This window comes from Elaeis guineensis, chromosome 8 (genome assembly GCF_000442705.2).
Source record: "Elaeis guineensis isolate ETL-2024a chromosome 8, EG11, whole genome shotgun sequence".
Lineage (NCBI taxonomy): Eukaryota > Viridiplantae > Streptophyta > Magnoliopsida > Arecales > Arecaceae > Elaeis > Elaeis guineensis.
Window position 1 is genome coordinate 119069775 of NC_026000.2, and position 9782 is coordinate 119079556.

Sequence of the window (9782 nt, forward strand, 5' to 3'; positions counted from 1 at the left end):
AACTGAATAGCAAAAACAAAATGGATCCCAGATGTCTTAAAATTTTGATTTTTTTAAAAGAGACTCTTAAAGGGTTACTCAGCAGCTAGTTATATAAAAAAAAGGTTGAAAATTTCTTCCAGCAACACCTTAGCATATGCATTAATGGTTGGTTTTTTATGAAGATGACATATGGCAAGCAGTTTCCTTTATTTTATTTTCCCTTTCAGCTTATCCACTGGTTCTTCCTTGCAGCTATTTTAATTCCTCTATAAATCAGAAAGGATAGAGAGAGTGAGGAGCTAGAGAAGGATAGATTCTCAGTTAAAAATTGAAGAAAATTCAACAAGAAGAGGTGGCTTTGAATTAAATGAAAAAGATTGCTGAAATTGTTGGCAGTTGAAAAAAAAAGGAACATATGCTAATTTCAATAGAATTTTGATCAGTTGAGATAAGAATTTTAATTTCTAAACTAGATTTAAATTAAATTTTAAATAATCATTATCAGATTTGATGTGTTGATGAGTTAAATTATGAGTTCAAACTTGAATTAGAAAGTGAATTGCTGCTGTCAGAATTTTAATAAAATCAGTTTGAATAATTTTCACAAATAAGTTGTTAGATGAGCTGAATTTAAGTTGAATTTTTAATGACAATTATAAGGCTTGATGTTATGATGAATTGAAATATAAATCATGAATTTGAAGGAAAGAATCAGTGCTACTGCTTATTTTATCAAAAGCTATTTGAACTGTTTTCAGAAATTAAGTAGGAATTGGTGTTGGTTGAGCTTAGAACAACTTATGAAGATAGAATATAGCTGAATTATTAAAAATTGTAAAGTTTATGATGAAGTTTAGTTAATCCTAAGTAGAGCAAAAACAAATAGAATAAAATTAGAGCTAGAAGAATTAATGTTGCTATGAGTTTTATTGAAATCAATTTGAATTATTTTAGCAATTAGATGAAGATCTAATAGCTGAATTTGGGATAGATGATGAAAGTAAAAAATAGTCAATTTGCTGAAAATTCTTGCATTATATTGAACTAAGCTAAACCTAAGCAAGGCAAAACAAGATTTAGCAAATGTAAGAACTGAAAAAGCTAAAGGTTAAGCATAACAAAGCAAAGCATGTAGTCTCATACTCTTATATCATGTTAGTATGGTATTAATTAGTGTGTATCAACTCTACAGGTGAAGAAGAAAGCTTTTGAAGGGTGTTTTGGATAAGTCAAGTATCAAACTAGTATTATAGCCAGCTTGAGGTGGAGATGAGTAGGTTTTCTATCTAATTATAGTGTTTTCCTTATGATATTTATTATAGAAGTAATTGATTAAAGAGTAAGTTTAATTTCTATTATTTTTTAGCTTAACTTATGTATATGTAAGCATGAAAATAGGAAATAAATCATATTGAAAAATTATTCGAGAATATATAGATATGTATGCATATCCAGTTTGGACAAATACTTATTTTGATTTGGAAATACTTTTGAGCCTGCTTTTCAATATATGTAATTCAATTTTCCAGCATATTGACATTAGCATCTAGCATTAGCATTTTATATGATACAAAAATAGCCGACGTCTCTTTGCAAAATAGTATGCTCGTGGGGCCCAACAGTATCAGATACTCCATATCGACATCATGGTAAGAGTGCACTGTAGGATAGTCAATGGTAGTCCAGTCGGTACCTGTTTACAAACAATCATACCAATAAGGCCTAGCAGTATCAGATGCTCCGTATCGACTATCATGGTAAGGATAGTCAACGGTAGTCCAGCCGGTACCTATTTACGAACAATCATACCCAATAAGGCCTAGCAGTATCAGATGCTCCGTATCGACTATCATGGTAGGGATAGTCGATGGTAGCCAACAACAGTATGATTCATTACATAGTTTCATTCTTGAATGGCGTATCAGAATTTTGAAAGTATGTAGCATATCAGAATTTTTGAAAATATGTCAGCAGTTTCAGCTCTAAATGTTATGTTAAATATTTAAACTAAGCTTTTCTAATTTTTTATTATTAGATGGTTTATTCACTCATTGGGACTTAGGTCTCGCTCTCCCTCACTTCTTCTTTATTATAGTTTTGGAGCATCTCAGCCAGGTATAGATTACAAGTATCAGCATCCTTATCAATATTAGTACTAGAAAAGCTTGGCCATCTTAATAAATATAAGGAGTATGTTCTGTAATATTTGGTATATTGAATTGTTCGTGCTAGCTTGTGGAGGGAATGTATATTGAAATGTATTATGGGTGTGGAGTTATGAAAGTTGTAGATGTTAAATGTGTTTTATCTTTGAATTGTATGTACAAAGCTTAGTGTGATAAATGAAATCTTGGGTTTAATATTGAGGAATGATATGTTAAGGTTGAATTACTTGTGTTAGAATATTAAGAAGTTTATTGAATTAAATATGATCAGATTATCGACTCAGCTATAGTTTAGTAATTTTTTTCACCCTTAGTTCAGGGTAGGGTGTAGCACCATCGCCTGATTTTAGGGATGGAGTGTTACATGTTTGGTATCAAAGCAAAGATTTATGATTATTTAAGAGACAGAGCAAATGATCATGTAGGATTATGATTTAAGTGAAAGGAGAATTTGGATTTATAGTTACTAGAGATTATGGTGCAAATGATATTAAAAACTAATGATTCAATTATAAGTATTTTTTTAGATATTAGAAAATGATATATCTTGAGCATAAGCTGGATGGTTATTGAAAATTAAAATACATACTTTTGTGATACTATGAGTTGTTATGCATATCTTTGAAGTAAATAAGATTACAAGTTTTTCTTTTATAGATTAAGATATGATGATCTGAAGTGTGGCAAGTTATGTTAGATGAACAGGGTTTAATAGTAGCTTGTGATCTCGGACACAAGATACTAACAGACCTATGCTCGGTTGTCATACTCTTGCTCAGTTTAGGAGAAGGATATATTAGCTAATGAGCATAAGTTGAGCAAGTATATTTAAATTGTTGATAATTATTATGATAAGTGAAACATGTAAATTTTTATATTTTCTATTTATACTGAATATTGTTTATCAACTAGTGGAAGTTGGGATGGTGCTCTTATGTGAATGATGGTTGGTATGACTTATGTTGATAGATAGAGAACTAGATGACAACTGTTAAGAATTGCAATGTATTGAGAGTTTCAAAATTTATAAGGTTAAGATTTATTGTTCCAAGCAAAGAGAAGATAAGATGAACTCAGATGTTTAAGATATGGTATTGGTAAGTATAATATGAATATTTGAAGGCAAGAATAACTTTAATAAATATGTAACGTTTAGCAAGATAAATAAGTTAGAGCAGTGCAGTGGAAGCATGATGGGATTATGACCTGCTGAGTATATAAAAATCTTTGATATACGATGATTAATTTTAGAAGAAGAGAATTAATTTGTATATATTTATAATCTAGTTGGGATGCATCCTCATACGTATAGCATGATAGTTATTTTGTATTGGTAATTAAATTTCTGTGGTGGTGATTGCAAAGCAATGGAGGTGATAGAGATATCCTTAAATATTACTTCGATTAAGATAATTAAAAATTTAAGACTAATTGGATCTATACTTGGATAATAGGTGCAGTTATATATAAATATTATGATGAGAGAGAATGAGTCTCATAAAGTGAAAAGTCAATGGTAACCAAGTGAAGCAAAGTAATTGGAATCAAAGAAATAAGAAAGATATGATTTACTATTGTTGAGAATAAGTTAATGCACACTTGATAACTAAAAATATTCTAATTTGAGTTTATTTAGTGCTAACTTATATTGGAAGATTCAAAATGACACTACAAGAAAACAGTCTTTTTGTGATGAAATTATTTATGATAAAAATATTTTTATTATCAATAATACTATTTATGATAAAAAATATTCATCATAAATAATTTAATATTTATGATAAAAATAATTTTTCATCGCAACTAGTCGCATCTTATCAGCAATGAAAAATTTTTTTATCGTAGATACCTATTATTTGTGATGAATATTTTTATCATAAATAATTTATCATTTATTTTAATTTTAAATTTTTAAATATTAGTGATGAAAATATTTTTATCGTAAATAATTTATGCATTTCTGATGACAAATCTCTTTTCATCACCAAAAATCTTATTTGCAATGCAAATATTATCATTGCCAATATTTGAAAAAAATAAAAAAAATTCAAAAATTATTAATTATTTGCCATAAAAAATTTTTATCATAAATAAAAAACTTTCATCATTAATACCTAATTATTTATGATAAAAATATTTTTATCACCAATATTTAAAAAATAAAAATTAAAAAAAAAATCAAAAGTTGCTAATTATTTGTGATGAAAATTTTTTATCATAAATAATTTAGTATTTATGATGAAAAAAATTTACATCATAAATACTTAATTATTTATAACTAAAATATTTTTATTATCAATATTTAAAGATCAAAAATTTAAAAAATTATAATTTTTAAATTTTTAATTTTGTGTAAGACAACTACATCTAATTTTTATAGCAGCTGTACACATCTTTTGCCCTTTTACATGGTAAAGAAGTAAATATGAGTTATAATCCAAGTCAAATTTTTTATATAAAAAAATATATGAAAGTGGGTGATATTCATGGAGTAAAATGAATAGATCTTTTTGAATGAAATGAGCTATATGTTTATTTACGATATAAAATTTATCTGTTCATCGCTGTCACTATTACTAGTGATGTCAATGAATCTTTCTGATGGAGAGTTTGCCTTAAGTTGCAAAAAAAAATTCTCCTTTCATGTAGAAACTATATAGTTAAGTAGCACATTCTAATATAGCATCTACGATCTCGAAAGATACTGTGCTTTCCGTATCGATCGATGCTCAAATATATCTCTATAAGAGTTTCAATCATGAGAAGACAAATAATACGAGCACTCATCTTTCTAGTAATATAAAGCATAAATATGAACTTGTGCTTTATAATACAACTTATAGTACCTGTAGGTCTATTTTAATTCTGCTTAATTAATCATTGATGCTCATACAATTTCTCTTAAATTTTTCAAGCTCGATCCTCATAGGCAATATATGAGCTTCTGGACCTCTAACCTCCTGTCCCTATCCTATCCTCCAAATTTTAATATTGATAGATTTCTCTCAGAATCATCACGATATTCTTATACTCCGACTTTCGAAATGAAGACTTCAAAAAAAAATCGAGCTCTTTGAAAATCAAAGATTTCAAAACAATCGATCTCCCATAGTGCCCGTTCTATTACAAAAGCCGAAGAGCTATTCTAATAACAATTATTAGTGACGTAAATTAAACTTTTCATCATAATTATATTTTTATATAATTTTTTTGAAAAAAAATTTAAAAAAATCATTAATTAACTATTTATATAAAAAAATTTTATTAATAAAAAATTAATTTTTTTGATGAAATTATTTTGAAAACTTTTTTAGACCAAAAATTTTTTAGATTAAGAAAAATTAATTTTATTTTTTATCATGAATATTTTTTTAATATCATTTTTTTTGTTAAATTTTTTGGATAGAAAATTTTCTAAGTGAGAAAAATCCAAAATCAGTTTTTTACAAAATTATTATTGAGAAGATTTTTTTAGACTAAAAAAATTTGGAAGGAAAATTTTTTTTAATTATTAATGATGTAAACCAAATTTTCATTGCAAATAATCTTTAAATTTTTTTAAATTTTTTTAAAAATATTATTTACGATGTAAATTGATTTTTCATCAGTAATCAAGTTTTAAAAATATTATTTTAATCAATTTTTATAAAGAAAAAAATTTTTAATTGAAAAAAAAATATTAATGATGAAAAAAATTTTCATCAGTAAAATTATTTTAAAAATAATTTTTTTTGAAGAAAAAATTGTTAGAAAAAAAAAAATTTAGATGGTACTTATTAGCGATGGAAACTATATTTCCATCACTAATACCATTATTAATGCTGCATATTTTTATTTCCGTTGCTAATCAGTTATTTTATGGATTTTTTAGGCAAAATTTTTTTAGAGAAAAAAATTTTTTAGTAAAAAATTTTTGATGGGCCTTTTTGGCAATGAAAATTACTTTTCGTCTCTAATAAGCATGCTTATTAGCGATAAAAATTTTCATCACTAATAGTTCTTCATTTATTAAATATCAATTCAACATCCCTTCATACGAAACCCTCTACCTCCCCCCTCCCTCTCCCCTCTCCGAGCTCTCCCCCCTCCCTTTTGAGCTCTCCCCCCTCTCTCTCCCCCTGCGAAACCCTCTCCCTCTTCAAGCTCCCCCCTCTTCCCACTAGCGATCGCGTCTCCACCATCACCACCACTGTTGCCATCTACCACCATTGCCGTGGGCTTCTTTACCACCGCCATTGCTGTCCGCCAGAGATAAAGGTTCTTCCCACCTTTTTTTTTTTGGTTGATTAGGCCACCAAGGGGTGGAGGGGGTTGCAGGGGTGGGGGTGGTGGCCGGGGGCAACACAAGGGCTGGAGGGTCCGAGGGCGAAGGGGGTTGCAGGGGTGGGGGTGGGCGGCCGGGGCGACACGGGGGTAGGGGAGAGGTCGGGGGGCGGAGGGGGTTGCAAGGGTGGGGTGGGCAGTCGAGGGTGACACGGGGGCGGAGAGGGGGTCAGGGGGTAGAGGGGGTTGCAGAGATAGGGATGGGTGGCCGAGGGTGACACGGGAGCTGGAAGGTCGGAGGGTGGAGGAGGTGGCACGACGGGTGGAGGGGGTTGCAGGAGGCTGGGAGGCAGAGGATGGTGGGGGATTCATGGGGTAGGGGTGGGCAGTCGGGGCCGACACGAGGGTCGGGGGGTCGATCAGGGTGGGGAGGGAGGAAGGGAAGGGAGAAACGAGGGAGAAAAAAAATTAAAAAAAATTAAAAAAATAAAATATTAATCAAATATTTTATTATTTGATTAATAATAAAAAAAATTATTATAATTTAATACATATTTTTTTGCTTGTTACAATTTAATACATATTTTTTTATAATTTAATGCATATAAAATATTATGATTATGATTTAATATTTTAACTAGGATTAGCCGAATCTTTTAGTGAATTTTTAATGCATATGAACTGTCCGATCTGAAATCTAGATCACGATCTGAATTAGATTGAGGTCGGGATCTAGATTGAGATCCCGATTCAGGTTAAGATCCAGATCGGGATCTGATCAAGATCCGAGTTGAGATCTGGATCGTGGGGGGTTGGAGAGGGCGACGGCGTCGTGGGGGGTGGGTGACAACGGTGACACTATGGGAGTGGGGGTTGCAGGGATCGAGTTCGAGAGGTGCGGGGTGGGTGACGACAGCGGCACTGTGGGAGTGGAGGTTGCAGGGGCCGAGGGAGAGGAAGCGGAGGATATTCAGCGTGGGATTGAATTTCATGTTATTATTTTGTATTAATATTATTTTGTATGCTCAACTACTTATAGTTTATTTTATATTTATTATATAAATTTTTTAGTGTTACTGCTAAAATTTATAAATTTTTTATTATTTCACTAGCACAATGCACGTTGCTTTTGCTTATTATAATTTAATTATTTTATATGCTATTTTGTATACTTTTATTTATTATAATTAGATATAAAAAAAAATTTTATTTTAGAAAAAACTCTACTGAAATTTTTGATGAAAAAATTTCTATGCAGAGTTACTCTTTTTTAATAAATTAAAAATTCATCTCTGAATATATGTTTAGAGATGGTAGTTAAATTGTATTGAGCCATAGATTTTTATTTAAGAGTCGATCTTGATCAAGATTGACTCTTGGATATCTCGTATTCGAATTTTTTAGAAAAGTAATGATCTTATTATTATTAATAGTTGATATTTTATTTCATTATGTGATAGTCAGCAGTTATCTATCCACTATTCTTCGGGTATATGGTGGATAGGGTGCGTAGGCACCATATTCACGTCGTATACTTGGAGATCGATGGAGAGATACTGTCAAAATTTTTATAATAATAAAATAAAATATCAACTAATAATAATAATATGATTATTATTTTTTTAAAAATGATAGGGCCATATTTGTTAGTAATGATTTGAAATAAATAGGATCATGCATTTTTATTTTATTAAATTGGTGGAAGGAGATTTTCTGTATTACTATTCAATCTGTATTCCTAAATGCATGATGTTTTGTATAAAATAATCCGTGTCTGGATCCGGATCAAGATTTGGTTCAAAATTCAGATCGAGATTCGGTTCGAAATTTGGATCGAGATCTGGTTTGGATGAATACTACTGAAAATTTTTTTGTTGTTAATAGTTTTCGTGTTTGTTATTAGATAAATATCAATAAAAGTTGGATGAATACCAAAGATATTTTTGTGCCTGATATCGAAAAGATGTTCGAGATTTTATTAAATTTGCACGGCATAAGACTGACAGTGCTAGTCGGATAAAGTATCCATGCAAAAGATGTATCAATATGATATATCATCACATAACACTTGTTGAGGAGTATCTGCTACGTTATGATATGGACAAAAAGTATACTCACTGGATATGATATGGGGAGGATGATTCGAATGAAGTTGTGCGTGATGATGATGATACAGAAGATGATAGTGATGCTGCTGAACCTATCAAATATGGTGGTATAAGAAAACTATTGGATGATTTACATCAAGATATTTGTTCAAATGTATGCATGAGAACTAGTGCATCTGAAGGCAATTCTGATCATGAACATAATATCCAGCTTGAGGTAGAAGGGATTTCTAAACAGTTTGCAAAGCTTGTAAGGGATGCATGAGAGCCACTCTATCCAAATTGTGCAAAGTTCTCCAAGTTAGAGTTTTTGATAAAATTACTTCATATTAAAATCGTGAACCGATGGAGTCAGAAGTCATTTGATCAAAATTTGACATTGATTAAAGCAGCTCTTTCCGATGGAGAGAGACTTTCGAAATCATATTCTGAAGCAAAAAATGTACATATAAAAATTAGGACTTGGCTATATTCCTATTCATGCTTGCACAAATGATTGTATATTATTTAATAAGGATAACAAACAGGTAACTGAATGTCCAAAATACGGTGAGCCTAAGTATAAAATCGATAACAAGAAAAGAAAGAAGATACCTCAAAAGATTTTGAGGCATTTTTCATTGATTCCAAGACTTTAAAGGTTGTATATGTCTACAAAGATAGCGAAAAAATAAGATGGCACCATGAGCAGCAGATTCTGAAGGAGAATATACTTAGCCACCCGACTAACTCTGTAGTATGAAAAGACTTCGATGCAAAACATCCGTACTTTATGAGTGACCCGCACAATATTCGACTTGGTCTAGCGATAGATGGATTTAATCTCTTTGATAATTTGAGTACTTTCTATAGTATGTGGCCTATGATGCTAGTTGTATATAATGTGTCACCTTGAAAATGCATGAAAGAATCATTTATTTTTATGTCACTGTTGATTTCGGGTCCAAAAGTATCAAATAATGAAATTGATGTATATCTACGATCATTAATCGATAATCTGAAGGAGCTATAGAAAAAAGGAGTATGGACATATGATTCTGTAAGTTGAATAAATTTTAAGTTACATGCTTCAATTTTATGGACCATAAATGATTTTTCTGCAAATGAAAACTTATCTGGGTGGAGCACCAAAGGATATCTGACATATCCAATATACAACAAGGATGCATCCTCCTAACATTTAAAGCATGGATGGAAAATATGCTTCATAGGTCATCAACGGTTTCTACTTGATAATCATTCTTGGAGAATCCATTACAACCAA